This window comes from Sapajus apella, unplaced genomic scaffold, assembly GCF_009761245.1.
Source record: "Sapajus apella isolate SASKATOON/1434 unplaced genomic scaffold, GSC_monkey_1.0 scaffold19, whole genome shotgun sequence".
Lineage (NCBI taxonomy): Eukaryota > Metazoa > Chordata > Mammalia > Primates > Cebidae > Sapajus > Sapajus apella.
Window position 1 is genome coordinate 8,141,948 of NW_022436959.1, and position 18,819 is coordinate 8,160,766.

The 18,819-nt window shown below is 39.5% G+C and overlaps 1 pseudogene; it reads right to left on the bottom strand.

Moving 5' to 3' along the window:
- Positions 1-1,038: 1,038 nt before the first annotated feature.
- LOC116557222 lies at positions 1,039-1,749 on the bottom strand (annotated as a pseudogene).
- Positions 1,750-18,819: the final 17,070 nt, after the last annotated feature.

Here is an 18,819-nt window from a genome sequence, read left to right on the forward strand (position 1 = left end):
GGCAGTTTACCTCTGGAGAATGGGCTTCTGCTAGAAGTCTGGGAGCATAGGATTTGTCAAGAAAGCCAAATATAAGGATCAAAAGGATGCACAGGCTTGGTGCTCACACCTGGAACTCCAAAGCTTTAGGAGGCAGAGCCAGGAGGATTGTTTGAGCCCAGGAGTTCAAGGCTGCAATGAGCTATGATGGCACCACTGCACCCCAGCCTGACAATGGAGCAGTAACTTATATATATATATATATATATATATATATATATATATATATATATGTGCAGGTTATACATTCATATATATAACAGGTTTTCTATATATATAAAACCTGCCTACACACACACACACACACACACACATACATATATGTATATGTGTCTCTTATCCCTGCCAGGTAGCATTGGAATAAAGGTGTGAAGATCTATAGGCACACCAGCTCTGACTGAGCAAACAGTGGTCAGAAAGGAGGAAGTAGCTTCTTTGGATCAAGTGTGTCAAGCAGGCCCTGAGAAGAAATGACAGAGCTGCACATGATGGCAGCCATACATAGGACATGAAATGGCAGAAGCCAAAGGAGCATAGGTGGGGAAAGCCAGTGGCCCTGTTTTGGTCTTTTCAGCTGCTGTAGAAGGTACAAAGTTCCTCTTCAAAGTTTCCCTTCTTGTTAAAGAATAATAATAATAAATGTTAGAAATAATAGTTTATTTTAAAGACTTTCTTCAAAGCCTTCTTCCTTTTTGCTTGTACCTCTCTGTTAAGCCCTATCCTATGTAGCTATTGGATAAGAGGGAATAAATGCATTTTATGTCCTTGTACTTTAACCAAGATATTTGTGGTGGACGTGCTCACAGTCACATAGTACATTCTATGTCATTATGCTTTTTTATCATTGAGTTTAATTATGGTTCAGAAAAAAATTGAGCAATTAACTTTCTCTGAAAAAATATATTGACTCTCTATAGACCGAAGTTATTGGGAGGAGGGGATATATTCTATTCTGAAAATGATATTAATAGAAAGTCCTGTATCCAGTCTTAGTATACATGTGCCAAAAATGTCTGACAATAAATACAACAGGAAATGCAAAAGCTGTAAAGCTAAGGGCATGCAAGAGAAAATCTCAGAAATACCCAAAGTGGCAATAAGGAACATTTGGCTAGAATTTGAAGTTCTTTCAGTCATCTTTGTCTTTTGCTCCACTGTTTCAGGATGCGTGTGAACTCGATGTAATTGAAATTCACCTTTCGTTCAACAGGTGTTTCTCTGTACAGATTATCCACTTCCTCATTCATAAACTGATCCTCATTTGTAAACCGAGTTGTCAGCAGCTCTCTCAGGTAATCTTCCTGAATAGTGCCAGTTGCTTCTTCATCAAAGCAAGCAAAAACATTTCTGATGACATCTTCAGGATCTGTGCCATTTAACTTCTCACCAAACATGGTGAGGAATATGGTGAAATTGATGGGGGCTGAAGCCTCATTCATCATGGCATCCATGAGTTGGGATTCTTCCCCAATGAAGCAAGCGTATCATGAAAATCTTCCTCATTAATGAAACCATCTCTGTTCTGATGAATCACATTAAAGGCCTCTTTGAACTCCTGAATCCATGACTGGTCAAACATAGCAAACACATTGGATGTTGTGTGCTGGGGGCGCTTCTGGGTGGTCTTGGTCTTTGCTCTTTTGCTTGACATGGTGGTGGTTAAATCCTGGCACAGCTACAAGAATCTGAGCACCTCAGTGAGCCCCTCACTGCCACTATCACCACCCTGCTGCCCAGAGCTATGTCCTTGTACTTTAACCAAGATGTTTATGTTACTACTTTTCTAAGTCCTTTCACAAGCAACTTCCTCTCCCTACCTTATTTGGATTTCCTCTTTTCCTTTTGTTCTCCATTGCCTTTACCTATTCAGAAAAGTTTCAAGTTGTCAGCCAGTCAGGTTTAGTTTTAGATTGTGAGGTCTGGCTCCAGCCAGCGGAGATCAGACACAGCCTTAAGGACCCAATATGTAAGGAATAAAGATGTCTGCCTTTCCGTTGTTCATTGTACTCTCATGGCAAGGTGGCTGAGGAGCAGTACCCTTTCTGTAGAAAGTAAAATTGGCTTGCTGAGAAAACTTTTTGTCTGAATGCTATTTTTTCCTTGTAGTACCAGGAACAAGCAGTCTGTCTCTAACAGCTACTCTTCAGTACACTGTCAGCTACTTAATCTTTCTTTTCCCTTGTTTAAGTGAAAGTTAATATAACAATAACAAAACAGTTGTATTTACTTTTAATTAACATAACAATATTGAATATAGACATTTATGAAAAGACAAGATAGTATAGAAATCACTAGTGGTATGTTTTTAAAAATAACAATTAAAATGATGTGTTTAGAGAGGTATGAAAATGGAATTGTTAAACTCTAAAAGACAGAGCACACTGTATATGAATGCCTTAGAAGAAGCAAGTCAATAAAATGATATATTTTAAGGGACTGAATAATTGAATGTTCTTCTCAGAATCTTCTATAATGGTAATATCAGTTTAGTGCATTTATTCATAGTACAACCATGTATGTTGAGTTACATACCTTTCAAAAACATTACTGAACATTCAATGCATAGACTACCTAGAATAAGTATGAAAGAAAGAAAACTGAAATGAATAAAACAGGGAAAATTCCATGTTTTATTCCATGTGAGATAAATTTCTTATACAGCCATTAGAATTGCCTATGAAAATCAAGCCACAATTTGAGTTCATTTTCCTCATGATGCCTGAATAATCACAGGACTTTCACTTTCATCAGATAGAGTTTATTATGCATTTACTTCTGAATCACATTGGGCTGGGTATTACTTAAACCTTGGTGAATAGAAATAGAAGCTTATAGATTAAATGGATAGTGGTAAACACACACATGTAAAAATTATGCACACATAATACATACTTACTAGTACTTGTCTAAGCAACATGAGTGCACGTAAAACTAATTTATTTCTAGTGTTTTTAGCATAATATAATGGAAAAATAGTTTTTAAGTGTGTTTAGTCATCTGATTAGCTGAGACACAAACTCTCCCTGGAAGCCTACAGCTGAGGTTTGAGGGGGAAGAGGGAAAGCCCTCAGCCTATACAGGTTGGGGGATTGGAACAGAGACCCTTACATAACACTAGGCCCCCAAATTGCAAAGAGTTCTTATCTTTAGAAATACACAGATGAAACTATATAATGTCTGGCATTTTCTTCAAAATAATCTGAGGATGGGAGGAATGGGTAGAGATTATAGATGCAAAAAGATTGACTATGAATCCATAATTATAGAAGTTGGGTATGGCTACATGGAGGCCTATTATATTCTCTCTACTTTTGTATGCTCAAAATTTTCTAAGTTAAAAAGTTTTGTTTAAGAACCATTAAAAGGAAAACCATACACTGTGTAATGGTATTGAAACAAAACTGAGAAAAGATGAGAATCCAAAATGTCTACAGAACTTATATAAATCAGTAAGACAAGACAAACCCATTGAAAGATGGTTTAAATAAATAAATAAACCGACATTTTATGAAATAAAAAATGTCCAGACAAAACATTAAAAAGATGTGCAGTCTCATTAGTAAGCAGGAAAAAGCAAGTTAAAACCACAATGAAATATTCTGTATGTCATCATATGCTAGGTAATACTGTTGCCACTAACACTCAAGAATCCTCCCAACAAAATTTTACTTCTCACTCACATTAAGTGTCCATTTAAGGTCATCAGAGAACTGAGGTCAGTCACCTGTTTATTATGGTCATTCATGTTCCCAGGGTTGCACAACAGTCACCTCCGATGTTGTAGGCCTCCTTTCCAGAGGGAAGGAAACTATGGAGGTGTTTGCATCAGCAATTAATTGCTCCAGCTAGGGATTGGCACATTCCTTCACAATTCAGTGCAAGTCACAACAAACGCACTCATCACATGGATTTAGGAAGTGCAATTCCTTCTACCATGTGCTTGGAAGCAGGGATAACTGGAAATGTTTGGGGAAAACAAATGACTTTCATAGTTGCTAGTTTTTTCTATCAGACTGGCAAATCTATATAGTCTGACAAAACCAAATATTGGTGAAGATGTAGAGCAATAGAAACACTTAAGCCCTTTTGACTGAAGAGTAAATTGGTACAAGTACTTCAGCAAACAATTTAGTGTTATTTAGTAAAGTTGAAAATTCATACAGTTTTCAACTCAGCAATACCACTCTAAGATATATATCTTAGAAAGACTTTTGCATATGTGCACCAAAGATATATTCAAATATGGTCACAGAAACACTGTTTGTACTAGTGAGATCAAACAAGCAAAAAGAAAAATTGGAAATAGCTCTCATGTCCGCAAATAGTAGATTTTTTTTTGAATATTCATTTAATGAAGTACCATTTAAGATAGAATATGGATGAACAGATACATGTTTATCTGGCTGAATTTTAGAAACATATTGAGTGAAACAAGTAAGCCTAAAATTATTTTATTTGACAAAGGTCTAAAAATGTTAAAATTAATATATTATTTTAGGATTGCATACCTAAGCAAAAATAAATAAATAAAAGTTTAACACAAAATTCAAGATAGTAGTTACCTTTGAGTGGATGAAGGCAGGGATATGATCAGGGACAGCTTTAAGGTATTGATAATATTCTTTTTGTTAAGTTGTTTAGAGTTGTAAACATTGTTCAATTTGCTATTATTCTTTAACTTGAACATACATAATGTATGTACTCTATGTCTGCAAAAAAGCATAGATATATAAATATATCTTATATTGTGGAGAAAAATCAATCAACGAAAACAGAACAAAAATGGTACAGATAATAAAACTAGTCAAGGACATTAAAACAGCTATTGTAAATATATTTCAAATGTTCAAGAAGGTAGAGTAAATAGAAAAACAAAAAATAGAGAATATCATTGGAATAAAAAACTGCTTTTTTGAGATCAACGAGTGATAAACTTTTAGCTGGATTCATCAAGAAAAATAGATATGATACAAATTATTAATTATAGAAATGAGAGGGGTTACTAATATAGAAGTTGTAGGTATTAAAAGTATAAGAAAATATTACAACCAACTATTTTGGCAAGATATCTGACAACTTAGATAAAATGGACAAATTCTTTGAAAGAAACCATCTTCCAGAGATCACTCAAAAAGACACAGATTACCTGAATAGCTCAATAGTTATTAAAGATACTAAATAATAAATAATAAAGCTATTATAGTTAGAAACCTCCCCACAAAACAAACAAAACTCAGAACACATCAATCCAAGACAGCTTCTCTGGTTAATTCTACCAGATATTAAAATCAAAAAGAATATCAATTCTATACAAAACTTCAAGAAAAGCAAAGAGGATAAAACACTTTGCTATCCATGTTGGGTGCAGCAGCTCATGCTTGTAATCCTAGCATTCTGAGAGGCTGAGATGGGAGAATTGAGGCCAGGAGTTCAAGACTAGCCTGGTCAACATAGTGAGATGCTGTCCCTATAAAAACTTAAAAAAAAAAAAAAAAAAAAAGCTGGGTGTGGTGGCACACACCTGTGGTCCCAGCTACCAGTAGGGTGAGGCAAGAGGATCACTTGAACCTAGGAAATCAAGCCTGCAGTGAGCTGATACTGCACCACTGCACTCTAGTCTGGGCAACAGAGTGAGACCCTGTCTCAAAACAAACAAACAAAAAACCATGTTGCAACTCAATCTATGAAGCCAGCATTACCTTGATACCAAAACCAAAGATATTACTAGAAAAGAAAATCTACATATCATGACCCCTGTGAACATAGTGAGAAGCACTGTTTATAAATTTTACCAAATAAAACGTTTATCTCAAGAATGCAAGTTTGGTTTAATGTTTGAAAATCAACCCATGTAATTCACCATATTAATACATTTAAAAAAAGCACCATATAGTCACTTCAATACATGCAGAAAAGCATATGACAAAAATTCAACATCTATTCATGATGAAAAAATTTAGCTAAGAAAAGAAGAAATTTCAACCACATAAAGGGCAGCTATGAAATGCCTGCAGTTAACACCCCACCTAATGATGAAAGACTGAATGCTTTTCACTTAAGAACAGTGCAAGTATACCCATTCTATCACTTCTATTCATCATTATAACATAGGTTATTGTAGGGTCCAGCCCTACAGGGTCCTGTGAGCCCCTCTCTACTGGTGCAGAGATGAGAAACTGTGGAAATAAAGACACAAGACACTGAGATCAAGGGAAAGAGAGTTTGGGCTCAGGGGTCCACAGCCAACCAAACCGTGGAGTCCTGCAGTGGCCCTGAGTGCCTGGTCACTCTGACTTTTATTGCATACAAAGCAGGGGACAAGGTAGGTAGGGCCAGTCGTTGATGGTCAGTGATAAGGTCAGGTAAATCACATGTCTTGGAGACAGGGGCCCGCGACTTTCAAGTAGCCAAGGTGAAGGAAGGAGCATAGTGCGTCAGCACTTTTCCATAGTTGTCAAAAAAAAAAAAAAAAAGACATTAAGATTTATGTTACTATTACTGATTCTATATTCTAAGAAAAAGAGGAACCAAGTGCAGAAGTGGAACATGAAAGTAGACATGGAACATGACCACTGAAGCACAGCATCGCATAGAGGCAATTAAGCCCTCGGTTGTCTGCAGGCCTCCCTGACAGCTGGAAGGCCTAGCACAAGAGCTTGGGGGAGCAGAGTCTCCTAACTCCTCCAGGGAAGGAGACATTTCGGACGTCTCCTTCCACAGCTGGCTAAACAGTGGGTGCTTTCCCAGCACTGGCGCTGCCGCTGCCGCGCAGCCAAGGCACCCTCCAGCAGCCCTTAGGCAGGCATGACAGAGAGCTTGGAGTGTCTTGCCTTAGCGTCACTAGGTTCACACCTGGCAACCCGAGAAGCATTAGCAAAATTAAAAGGTTATACTGAGTATATAAATATCTCTAAATATCTAGATCTAGGATTACTTATGAGTAATTATATAATTATATTTCTAATTCTTAAATGTATTAATGAAAGAAAAAGAAATAACCAAGGCATATGGGTTAAAAACAAAGGCATAGGCTGGGTGCAGTGGCTCATGCCTGTAATCCCAGCACTTTGGGAGGCTGAGGTGGGCGGATCACCTGAGGTCGGGAGGTCAAGACCAGCCTGACCAACATGGAGAAACCCCGTCTCTACTAAAAATACAAAATTAGTTGGGCATGGTGGAGCATGCCTGTAATCCCAGCTACTCGGGAAGCTGAGGCAGGAGAATTCAAGTTTAAATCATGGTGAGTTGACACCAGCATGATGGCGATAATCAAAAAGACAGACGACAAGTGTTGGGAAGGATATGGAGTAACTGGAGCGCTCATGCACTGCTAATGGGAATGAAAATGGCACAACACTTTTGAAAACAGTTTCATAACTTGAAAAGTTAGGCATTCACTACTATATGTGTCAATCTAGGTATTTACCCAAAAGAAATAAAAGCATATGTCCCATAAGGACTTGTGCACCAACGTTAACAGCAATTTTATTTCTAATAGCCGAAAGCTGGGAACAATCCAGATGTCCTTGAACAAGTGGACAAGCATATTTCAGTCCAACACAATATAATTCAGCAATGGAAAGGAGTGAACCATTGATATGCACAACATAGATGAATCTCAAAGTAATTACACAGAGTGAAAGATGTAGCTTATTGTATGCCAGTTATACTTTAATAAGATTGTAAAAAAAGAACACATGGGCCAGGCGCGGTGGCTCACGCCTGTAATCCCAGCACTTTGGGAGGCCAAGGCGTGTGGATCACGAGGTCAAGAGATCGAGACCATCCTGGTCAACATGGTGAAACCCCGTCTCTACTAAAACTACAAAAAATTAGCTGGGCATAGTGGCGCGTGCCTGTAATCCCAGCTACTCAGGAGGCTGAGGCAGGAGAATTGCCTGAACCCGGGAGGCGGAGGTTGCGGTGAGCCGAGATCGCGCCATTGCACTCCAGCCTGGGTAACAAGAGCGAAACTCCGTCTCAAAAAAAAAAGAAAAAAAAAAAAAAAAAAAAAGGAACACATGGATATTGTCTCTTAGGTAATAATTGCTCATATGCATATGCCCATTAACATAGGTGTCCATTTTCAGAGTACCTCATTAAGAATCTTTTCTTAGAATAGGAGATCAATAAAAATATAATATGAATCACATATGTAATTTTAAATTATCCTAAAAGACACATTTAAAAAAGTTTTTTAAGGGTAAAGTTAATTTTAATAATATATTTTACTTAATTCAATATATTTTAAAGTGTCATTGTAATCAACATAAAAATTATAAGCAAAGTATTTTATGTTTTTCATACTAAGTCTTCAAAATTCAGTATATACTTTATATTTATAGCACATCTTAGATTTAATAAAATGTATACTGGAAGAATAGGTTCACATATCAAACATGCTTAAAAGTTTTCCCACAATAGAATCAAGTATCTTTCTTTAACTTTTCATTTTGAAATAATTACAGACTCATAAGGAGTAAAAGTAGTATAAAAAGATCCCACAAACCCACCACTCCATGGTAACATTTTACATAACTATAGTTCATTATCAAAGCCAGGATATTGATGGGTACAATACAATTTACTACACCTCATGCATATTTCACTGTTATTCATCTGCATTCATGTTTTATCTGTCTCTGTGTATACTTCTATAACATTTCATCAAATGTACAGAATTGTTTAAGCACAATCACAATCACAGGACTGTTCCATCACACAAATGATCTGTTAGTGCTGCTGTTATAATTAGGCTCTCCCTCCCCTTCCCTAACCTTTGGCAGCCATTTGATTTCTCTGTTTTCTCTGTAACTTTGTCATTTTAAGAATTTTATGTAAATGAGATCATACAATGTGTAATCCTTGAAGACTGGCTTTTGTCACTTGTCATAATGCTCTTTTTATTTGAAACCGAGTTTTGCTCTTGTTGCCCAAGCTGGAGTGCAATGGCGTGATCTCAGCTCACTAAAACCTCCACCTCCTGGGTTGAAGCAGTTCTCCTCCCTCAGCCTCCAGAGCAGCTGGGACTACAGGCGCCCACCACCACACCCGGCTAATTTCTTGTATTTTTAGTAGAAACAGGGTTTCACCATGTTAGCCAGGCTGGTCTCCAACCCCTGATCTCAGGTGATCCAACCACCTGGGCCTTTCAAAGTGCTGGTATTACAGGTGTGAGGCACTGCACCCAGCTGTCATAATGTTCTTAAGATCCACCTTAGCTGTTTCATGTATCAATAGTTTGTTCCTTTTTATTGCTGAATAGTATTGTATTATATAGTTGTGTGGTCAACTATTCACTGTTTGAAGAGCATTTGGGTCACTTCCAGTTTTTGGCTATTACACACACATTTGTGAATATAAGTTTTTACCTGCCAAGGATACATGCTCAGAGGTACTGTTGTTTATTTGTATAGTAAATGTGTGTTTAACTTTGTAAGAAACTGCCAGATGCCCAGAGTGACTGAACTATTTAACATTGCCACCAATGTCTGAGAGATCCAGCTTCCGTGCATCCATGCCAGTGTTTGGCATTATTAGTAATTTTTATTTTAGCTATTCTAATGGGGCTATAAGTGATCTCTCTTGGTGATTCTAACTTGCATTCCCCTGATAGCTAGTGAGGCTGAGTATCTTTCAGGTGCTTATCTGCCAACTGTCTGCCTTCTTTGGTGAAATGTCTGTTCAATTCTCTTGCCCATTTTAAAACTGGATTGTTTTCTCACTGTTGACTTTAGAGAATGCTTTATACATTCTATAGATGAATCCTGTCCATGTGATTCCAAATATTTTCTCTCAGTTGGTGGCTTGTCTTTTTCATCTTCTTAATAGTCTTTCACAAAGCAAAAGTTTGTAATTTTCAAGTGGCTGTTTTTAAATTCCAATGGAATTAAATTAAAAATCCAGTGAAAGGGCCAGACTACCCTTTGTGGTTACCTACTGAATAGCAGAGGCTTAGAGGATAAATGGAGTTTGGTTAGGGTTCATTCCAGGTCCGGGACCACTATAACCAGGACCAGGAGCATGAATGGGTATGAAAAGTTAAAGGTGAATAGACAGACCCAACTGGGAAAAATGTGGGTTCGAGATAAGTTGAAGGACTCTGGCAGGACAGGGAGGTTGGGTGTAGATTGTGAATGTTGCTGAATGCTAAGAAAACCATTGAAATCTCATCTGGCAGGCTCCGTGAAATCCATAGGATTTTCTAACCAGGAGAAAGATGTGCTGTAGGCAGTGTTTAAGGAAAATTAACTTGGTAACGAGGTTCAAAGTGGAAAAAGAGTAACCAGGCTCTCCTTCCTTCTATTTCCCTTTCTTTGCTTCACTTTCCCTACACAGACCCTCACATGCTAAGCCAAGCCATGAGTCCAGTCAAGGCTAATTTTGAAAACATTTCAGTTTTCCCCTAACCTTTAGCATCTTCCTCTATCTTGGTCATCATAGATAAGATAGAAGAGGTTTAAGACAATGGCTGGTAAAAAGTCAGGTAGCTTCTAGGTTTTATGCAGAAAATAAGTTTGTAGAGTTGAAAAGAAGTGTGAGAAATTAAAGCTTAAAAAAGGTAGGAATAGCCGGGCGCGGTGGCTCAAGCCTGTAATCCCAGCACTTTGGGAGGCCGAGGCGGGTGGATCACGAGGTCAAGAGATCGAGACCATCCTGGTCAACATGGTGAAACCCCGTCTCTACTAAAAATACAAAACATTAGCTGGGCATGGTGGCACGTGCCTGTAATCCCAGCTACTCAGGAGGCTGAGGCAGGAGAATTGCTTGAACCCAGGAGACGGAGGTTGCGGTGAGCCGAGATCGCGCCATTGCACTCCAGCCTGGATAACAAGAGCGAAACTCTGTCTCAAAAAAAAAAAAAAAAAAAGGTAGGAAAAACTTGGCTGGGTGTGGTGGCTCACACCCGTAATCCCAGCACTTTGGGAGGCCAAGGCAGGTGGATCATGAGGTCAGGAAATTGAGACCATCCTTGTTAACACAATGAAACCCCGTGTCTACTAAAAATACAAAAAAATAGCTGGGCGTAGTGGCACACACCTGTAGTCTCAGATACTCAGGAGACTGAGGCATGAGGATTGCTTGAATCCAGGAGGCAGAGGTTGCAGTGAGCTGAGATTGCGCCACTGTACTCCAGCCTGGGTGACAGACCGATTCTGTCTCAATAAAAAAAAAAAAGGAGGAAAAATTCAATCATACAGGAAAGGTTCAAGGAAATGAAGCCACTTCTTAATATTATTATCTCAGGGCTGACAGATATTTATAAACAAAATTAGTCTGTGTCTTTTCACGTTAATCAAAAAATGGAAAACACTATCAACCTAGTGTCAGTGATTAATAGATAATATCATTTGAACGTGATAAGTAAGTCAAGAGGTAGACTGGTCTCATGGTGGGTTTGTTAGATTAGTGTCATTCAGAGCCCAGGCTCCCTTAGTTGTTCCCCTTTGCCTCAGTGCACAGGTGCTGTTTTTCCTCTTGGTCATACCATAGCAGCCATCATCACATTTTCACATGAAACCATCCAAATTAGGAATCAAGGTGCTGCAATTAGGGCTGAAGACTGTGGTACTTCCCCTACTTTCTGATAGGCAGAAAAATCTTTCCCAAGCCCTCCATTAGAATTCTCATTATATTTCACTGACCAGGACTGGATTACACACTCACTTGTAGACCAATCACTGGCAAAGGGAGAAGGGGTTGCCATGACTGACTAAGGTCAAACATGACTGAATTCCTGAGTACATTATTGCCCAAACTAAATGGAGATACCAAATAGGAGGGGAAATGGCCTGGATAAGCCAGTAACATTGTATGCCACATAGAGGAACAGGAAAATTGATGGGAGAACATCAGGGAATCAGAGAAGTTTTATGAGACATTAGTCTAATAGGTTCCAGAATGTACCGCTCATGTCTGTCACCATGAACGTCTGGCACCAACTTCACACACTATGGATGGCCAGTACGCATTTTAGATCAAATGAGTCTAGAAAGTAGCAAGCTGAGCAAGATTTAAACATGTAGAAATATTTATGAGGGCCAGGAAACCATGCTGATCTCAGGAAAGTGAGGTTTCTTTAACAGACGGCCAAAAGGACACAATGTTTACCTTTTAGTGAGGCAAGGTCATAATGAAGCTTGGCTCTCCACATCACTGTGTGCTGATGGACAGGGCACATCGAGTCGGAAGATGACCACCAACCAGAAATTGATGTGCACCCATGGGCACACAGGAATGCCATTTGGGACAATTTATTAATTCCTTCCACAAATACTTAAGAATTATTTTATGCCAGGCACTGTTCTAGGCAGTGGCATTACATTAATTAACAAAAAGCATCAGAATGAGTGAATTACATAGTAAGTCAGCAGGTGATAGGTGCTTTGAAGAAGAGATAGAATACGGTAAAAGGGATCAGTAATCCCAGGATGTGTGCTGTGAGGTAGGTTAAATAGGGGATTTGGGGGCCAGGCACAGTGGCTCATGCCTGTAATCCCAGCACTTTGAAAGGCCAAGGTGGGCGGATCACCTGAGGATTGGAGTTTGAGACCAGCCTGACCAACATGGAGAGACCCCGTCTCTACTAAAAATACAAAAAATTAGCCAGACGTGGTGGTGCATGCCTGTAATCCCAGCTACTCGGGAGACTGAGGCAGGAGAATCGCTTGAACCTGGGAGGCAGAGGTTGCAGTGAGCTGAGATCGCTACGATTGCACTCCAGCCTGGGGGACAAGAGTGAAATTCCATATCAAAAAATAAAAAAATAGGGGAGTCAGGGTAGATCTCACTGAGAAGGTGACATTTGAGCAAAACGTCCTCTGTGCGAAAGGGGGAAGGAGAGAGCTGTAAGACTTGTGGGAAGAGGGTTTCTAGAATTAGCCACCCCGTTTCATCACTCTACATGGGAGAACTAGAATGATAACACATACATGTTACATAATATACACATTTTTTCTTTTTGAGAAGGAGTGTTGCTCTTGTTGTCCAGGCTGGAGTGCAGTGGCACGATCTCAGCTCACTGCAACCTCTGCCTCCCAGGTTCATGCGGATCTCCTGCCTCAGCCTCCAAGTAGCTGGAATTATAGGCACCCACCACGACGCCTGGCTACTTTTTGTATTTTTAGTATAGATGAGGTTTGGCTATGTTGGCTAGGCTGGTCTCAAACTCCTGACCTCGTGATCTGCCCATCCTGGCCTCCCAAAGTGCTGGCATTATAGGCATGGGCCATTGTGCCCAGCCATAATAAACACATTTTAAATGCTTTACTTTTTAAAAAGGTTTTTTTTTTTTTTTTTTTGTCTGAAGCAACTTCTTAGGCAGATGGTTTTCCAAAACCACCATCCAAAAAATTATTCTGGTCTAGAATAAATCATCCCACCCTTAGGATCATGAAGGCTCTGTGATATCAGGATGCTATAGGAATTTGGTTTCAACCCTTATTCTGTCTCTAACCAGCTGTGGATATTGGAAATCCACGTGACTTCTTCTGTGCTCAGGTTTTTTTTTTTTCTTCTCTGCAAATGGAAGGAGCTGAGTAATTCTCAAGGTCCATCTCAGGTCTAAACTGACTCCCAAATAAAGAAATCTGCTTGCAAGAGTCTGCACAATGCTTTCTCACTGGTTCTGGGGGTTGGGAGGGTGGGCGCGGTCCTTGTGCTGTGTAGCCCATCAGGATAACACTGAAGAGCCACCTAATGACTTAATGGGCTTTAAAATGGGTGGCTAGGTTTTAATTTTCTCTGATAGCAGATTCCCTGAGGGAAAGTGTACTTTACAGGGGATAATAACCACATAGGATATTTTGATTGCCTCAGGGTATCTTATTTGGAAATCAGTTTTCATTTACATTCCTCTAGTAATTTTTGCTATCAAAACAAAATAAAAGCCCCCAAAGGAATGTTTATGCAGAGCTGAAATGTGTTGGAATGTCAAAAGTATCTCTCTAAGAGTTAAGCATCTGTAAATATTTGAAATAGGGTGAAATCACAAATACTGCTATTATTCATCTCTTTCACTTTTGATTAGAGGCCAAAAAGAACAAGCAAAATCTCCAGGAACACTTTTATATAAAACTGTTAACTCTATAGCCACGTCTAACGACTCAAATTATAAAAGAAAGTTGGGTGAAATGCATAATTCACCTATTCAAGTACACAGTCAGCTCTACACATGTGAAAACGGGTCTCGCAGAGGATGCTGAAGAGTAGTATTTTCCCATCTGGTAAACTTAAATAGCAATATTATCATATAAAGACTAGGCTATACAATAAAATAAAGTCAGCCACTCTGCCTGAATTTTCTACCCCCACTCTTACCACATACATCATAGCTTTACAGATTTCTCTAGTTTTCTTTGGTTATGGATCTGACATCATGCTCCATGTTTTAGTCACATCATCTTACTTCACCTGCTCCACAACACCGAAAGGTAGCAACTGTTTGCTCTATTATAGGATGGTAGAAACTGAGGTCCTAAGAAAACACGTGTGTGCTATTTAAACTGCTTTCCCTTCAAATGGCAAAGAACATTGAAGGAAGACAGTTTTTGATTGCAGACATTCATTCATTCAGGAACTCATGCTATTCTTGATGTACTCAACTCTACAGAAACTTTCCTACCAATACAGCCCACTCCCTGCTTCTTAACCAGCTTTCAGTGGAGACGGGAATTTGGAGGAGTGATGAGTTTATTGCGTCCTCTCCTCCTTTATTTGATTACCTCCCTGCCATCTTGCCTTTTCTGGGCTAAATGATAACACTTCCTTCATTTCTCTTTGGAACCATTTTCAAAAACATCTCTTCAGGAGTGGAATCACAAATGAGAAACAGTAGTTTCATAAGGAAGTGTAAAATGAAAGGACAGCGAGAGCATTTTTACATTTGCACATGACATTTCTAATAATCTACATTGAAGGATTTTTTTTTTTTTTTTTGGCATCCTCCTAAGTGCCTCTTGAAAACCTCTGTGACATATGAGACAGCTACTGACTAATTTGTTCTGGCAGAAAAATGAGGTTAGTATTATTGAAAATATGTTTTCCTTCACCAGATCTTGTTCAGGTCATTGAGTGGCTTTTCGCTGGTGAAAGGGTGCAGGGTTTATTTCCAATGAAATATTATGGAAAGAAGAGAAATAACATTTGACCTATCCCAACATTAGCAAAATGCAAATTACAGTCAGTTTTCCATAGGGTGATGTTTTCATACTTTGCATTTCTGTAGTTGTGCATCAGTCTGAACATATTTAAGCAAGGTGAATGAAGGATCCATGAAAGACACTGTGAATAAACAACTGTACAAGGCTAACTTTAAACAGTTTTTAGCTTTAGTGACTGAGATAATGCCATTTCTCTAGAGGAGTTCTAAATATAGACGAATAATGGATAGCAGTTTACCAGAAGCTATGTAGTGCCCTAAACCAGCAGGGGCTGGGCGTTGAGTGGAGGAGGACTGCAATTTTGAGGCTGATTAAAGATGCAGTACTGACAGGTTCCAATGGGTGTATCAGGGTGGGGGAGGGGTGGCATCTCATTCTTTTTTTTCCTTCACACTCAGAGGTGTGGGTAGCTTCAATGTAAATTGCTGACGTGGGTGATTAGGATGTTAAGTGGGAGAATAGACGGCTCTTTATTATCCTTTTGGAAATAGAGAGGGATAAAATTCAGCAATCATCAAGCCTTTTCATTTTCCTACAATTTGTCTGTGCAGTGAGGAGGCTGGCTTCCTTTCCACAGATGAGATTACTTCCTGCTGACATCAAGTGGGGGTAGGGTGGACCAACGTGTGAACAAGAAAATTGAGCTTGAAGGGTAGCTTTTGTTTTGATGTTTGCTAGATGTCTTTTCTTGTGTTAAAATTAGATGTATCACCTACTGGCAGCCACAAGATTTTCATGTTGAGAATGCAAGGCAGATTTCTCTCGGTAAATCTCCAGGTGCATAAACCGATTGTCAGTTTTAATAAAGAATTATGACTTCTTGGACTTCAGCTATGCAGAAGAGAAAAATCTGATAATTTAGCATAATGCTTATGTAAGCTGTGCTGGAGAGTAATACGTAGTTGCTTTCATACTAACATAAAGCTCCTTGGTCAACATTACACTAATAATGCATATTTAATTAGAGTTTTTAGATATCCAAAGAGGAAAAATCCCCACAAAGTTTCCCTCACAGATGACCTTTATCAGGGATACCTTACCTGAGTTCTTTCAGATGCCTTAGGGAAAAATTTCAGCCTCAATAAAATGAGATGACATATGGCTGGTTATTCCACAAGATCACCATCTTTAGATTGAATTTAACTTTTTTTTCTTCAGAGCTAGAGCTTTATGGAGTTTTTGGGTTTTGGAGGTAGCTGGATGGTACAGTGCCTCAGATTTATAATTTCAAATTAAAATCTGTCCTTTATATCTTTAGAGAAGTAACAAGTTTAATCTGTGGCGTTTAATCATTGAAATTTGTCTTGACATTTTTGAAACACAGATTCCAATACTGAGTTGTGATTACTTTGCAACAGATTTGCAAGGAAGGTGACAGACCGCAGAAGAACTTCTAAACACAGGCGAAACCAGACGAGCCCAGGGGGAAGGGAAGGTAGACCTGGGGAAGGTAGACCTGAATGTCAAAAAACTCAGAAGTAAATACACCGTTTCCCAGCTGCATCTGTCTGAGGGCTTACCTTGCACACATTAATTAAACTCTTCCCTCTCTCATCATGCTTTGCCGGTTTATCCCTCAGCACTCTTTTGATTTAAGGAGAGAAAACCAAGATTAAATGTAAAATTAAGTTTTCTCACTAACAGCTCAGGGGGCACAGCTGGGTGGGCTGTGCAGGAGCACGTGGGTGTCTCCAGATTCGTCAGCTCGGGGCCTGTTTCCCAGCTCCCAGACCCTGACAGGATGCTCCGATGTGGTCTGAAGGACAGAGGGTATTTAAAAGTGTCCTTGCCGTTGCAGGTGTCCTGAGGCCTAGAAAAAAAAATCCATCACAAGGATGAGATTTGTCAACAGGACCCCTCCAGCCAGCGTACTCTCCTGGCTTCCGATGAGGGAGTACTATCCACAGTTGACCTTGCTAAGGGGACGGGATAAAAACAGGGAAGCAGCCCAGGTACGGTGGCTCAATCCTCTGATCCCAGCACTTTGGGAGGCCGAGGCAGGCGGATCACCTGAGGTCAGGAGTTCAAGACCAGCCTGACCAACATGGAGAAACCGAATTTCTACTAAAAATACAAAATTACCTGGGTGTGGCAGCGCATGCCTGTAATCCCAGCTACTCGGGAGGCTGATGCAGGAGAATTGCTTGAACACAGGAGGTGGATGTTGTGGTGAGCCGAGACTGAGCCATTGCAGTGCATCCTGGGCAACAAGAGTGAAATTTTGTCTCAAACATACAAAAAATAAAAAAACAACCAACCAAATAACAAAAAAAAAAAAAATACAGGGAAGCAGGGTGATGATTGGAAGAATCCAAAGCTTGTATTCCAAGCCTCAGATTGGAGTGGAGGCAGCTAGATAAAGACGTGAGAAGAATGGCAGTTTTGGTGTCAGAGAACTATGTTTGAATTCCGGCTCTGACATTCAGTAGCTCTTTCATCTTGGACAAATGATTGAACATCTCTATTCTTCTGTTACATTCATTAGAGAATGGAGAATATAATACCCACCTTTTAGGGTTATGGTGAAGTTTGAGGGACATCATATGTGATACACTTAGCATGACTTTGGCTGGTAGTGAGGATTCAATGCCTTTTAATTCCTTTCTCTTCTCTCAGCTCTGTCTTTCCTCTTAGCATTGGAAAGAGTTCTATTTATTTATTTATTTTTGATAATGTCTTTTTAACTTAGACTATTAAAATGCTTTTGTCTTTTCTGAAATTGTACAATTTGAGTTTAGATAATAATACTTCTTTATTTTAATTAATTTATTTTTTTGAGTTGGAATGATATAGTTTGGCTGTGTCCCCACCCAAATCTCATCTTGAATTCCCATATGTTGTGGGAGGGATCCAATGGGAGGTGAGTGAATCATGGGGGCAGGGCTTTCCGGTACTGTTCTCATGATAGTGAATAAGTCTCATGAGATATGATGGTTTTAAAAAGGGAAGTCTCCCTGCACAAGCACTCCTCTCTTTGCCTGCCGCCATCCATGTAAGATGTGACTTGCTCCTCCTTGGCTTCCACCATGATTGTGAGGCTTCCCCAGCCATGTGGAACTGTAAGTGCAATTAAGCCTATTTCTTTTGTAAATTGCCCAGTCTCGAGCACATCTTTATCAGCAGCTAGAAAACAGACTAATACACGGAGTCTCACTCTGTCCCCCAGGCTGGAGTGTAGTGGCACATTCTCAGCTCACTGCAACCTCTGCCTCCCGGGTTCTAGAGATTCTCCTGCCTCAGCCTTCCAAGTAGCTGGGACCACTGGTGAGTGCCACCACGCCTGGCTAACTTTTTGTATTTTTAGTAGAGATGAAGTTTCAACATGTTGGCCAGGCTGGTCTCAAACTCCTGACCTCAAGTGATCCGCCTGCCTCAGCCTCCCAAAGTTCTGGGATTACAGGAGTGAGCCACCATGCCTAGCCTAACAATAATACTTGTTTAAATATCAATCAAGTATGAACTGTTTCATGAAATCTAGAATATAAAAAATGTCATCTCTTTTTATGTTTTTGAAAAATAATCCAGTTTGAGCTTACACCTGCTGAGTTTGGCAGGCACATCCAAAATTTATAGGTTTAGGGAGGCGAAGAGGAGGAATGGGGAAGCCCCTCCCACTTAG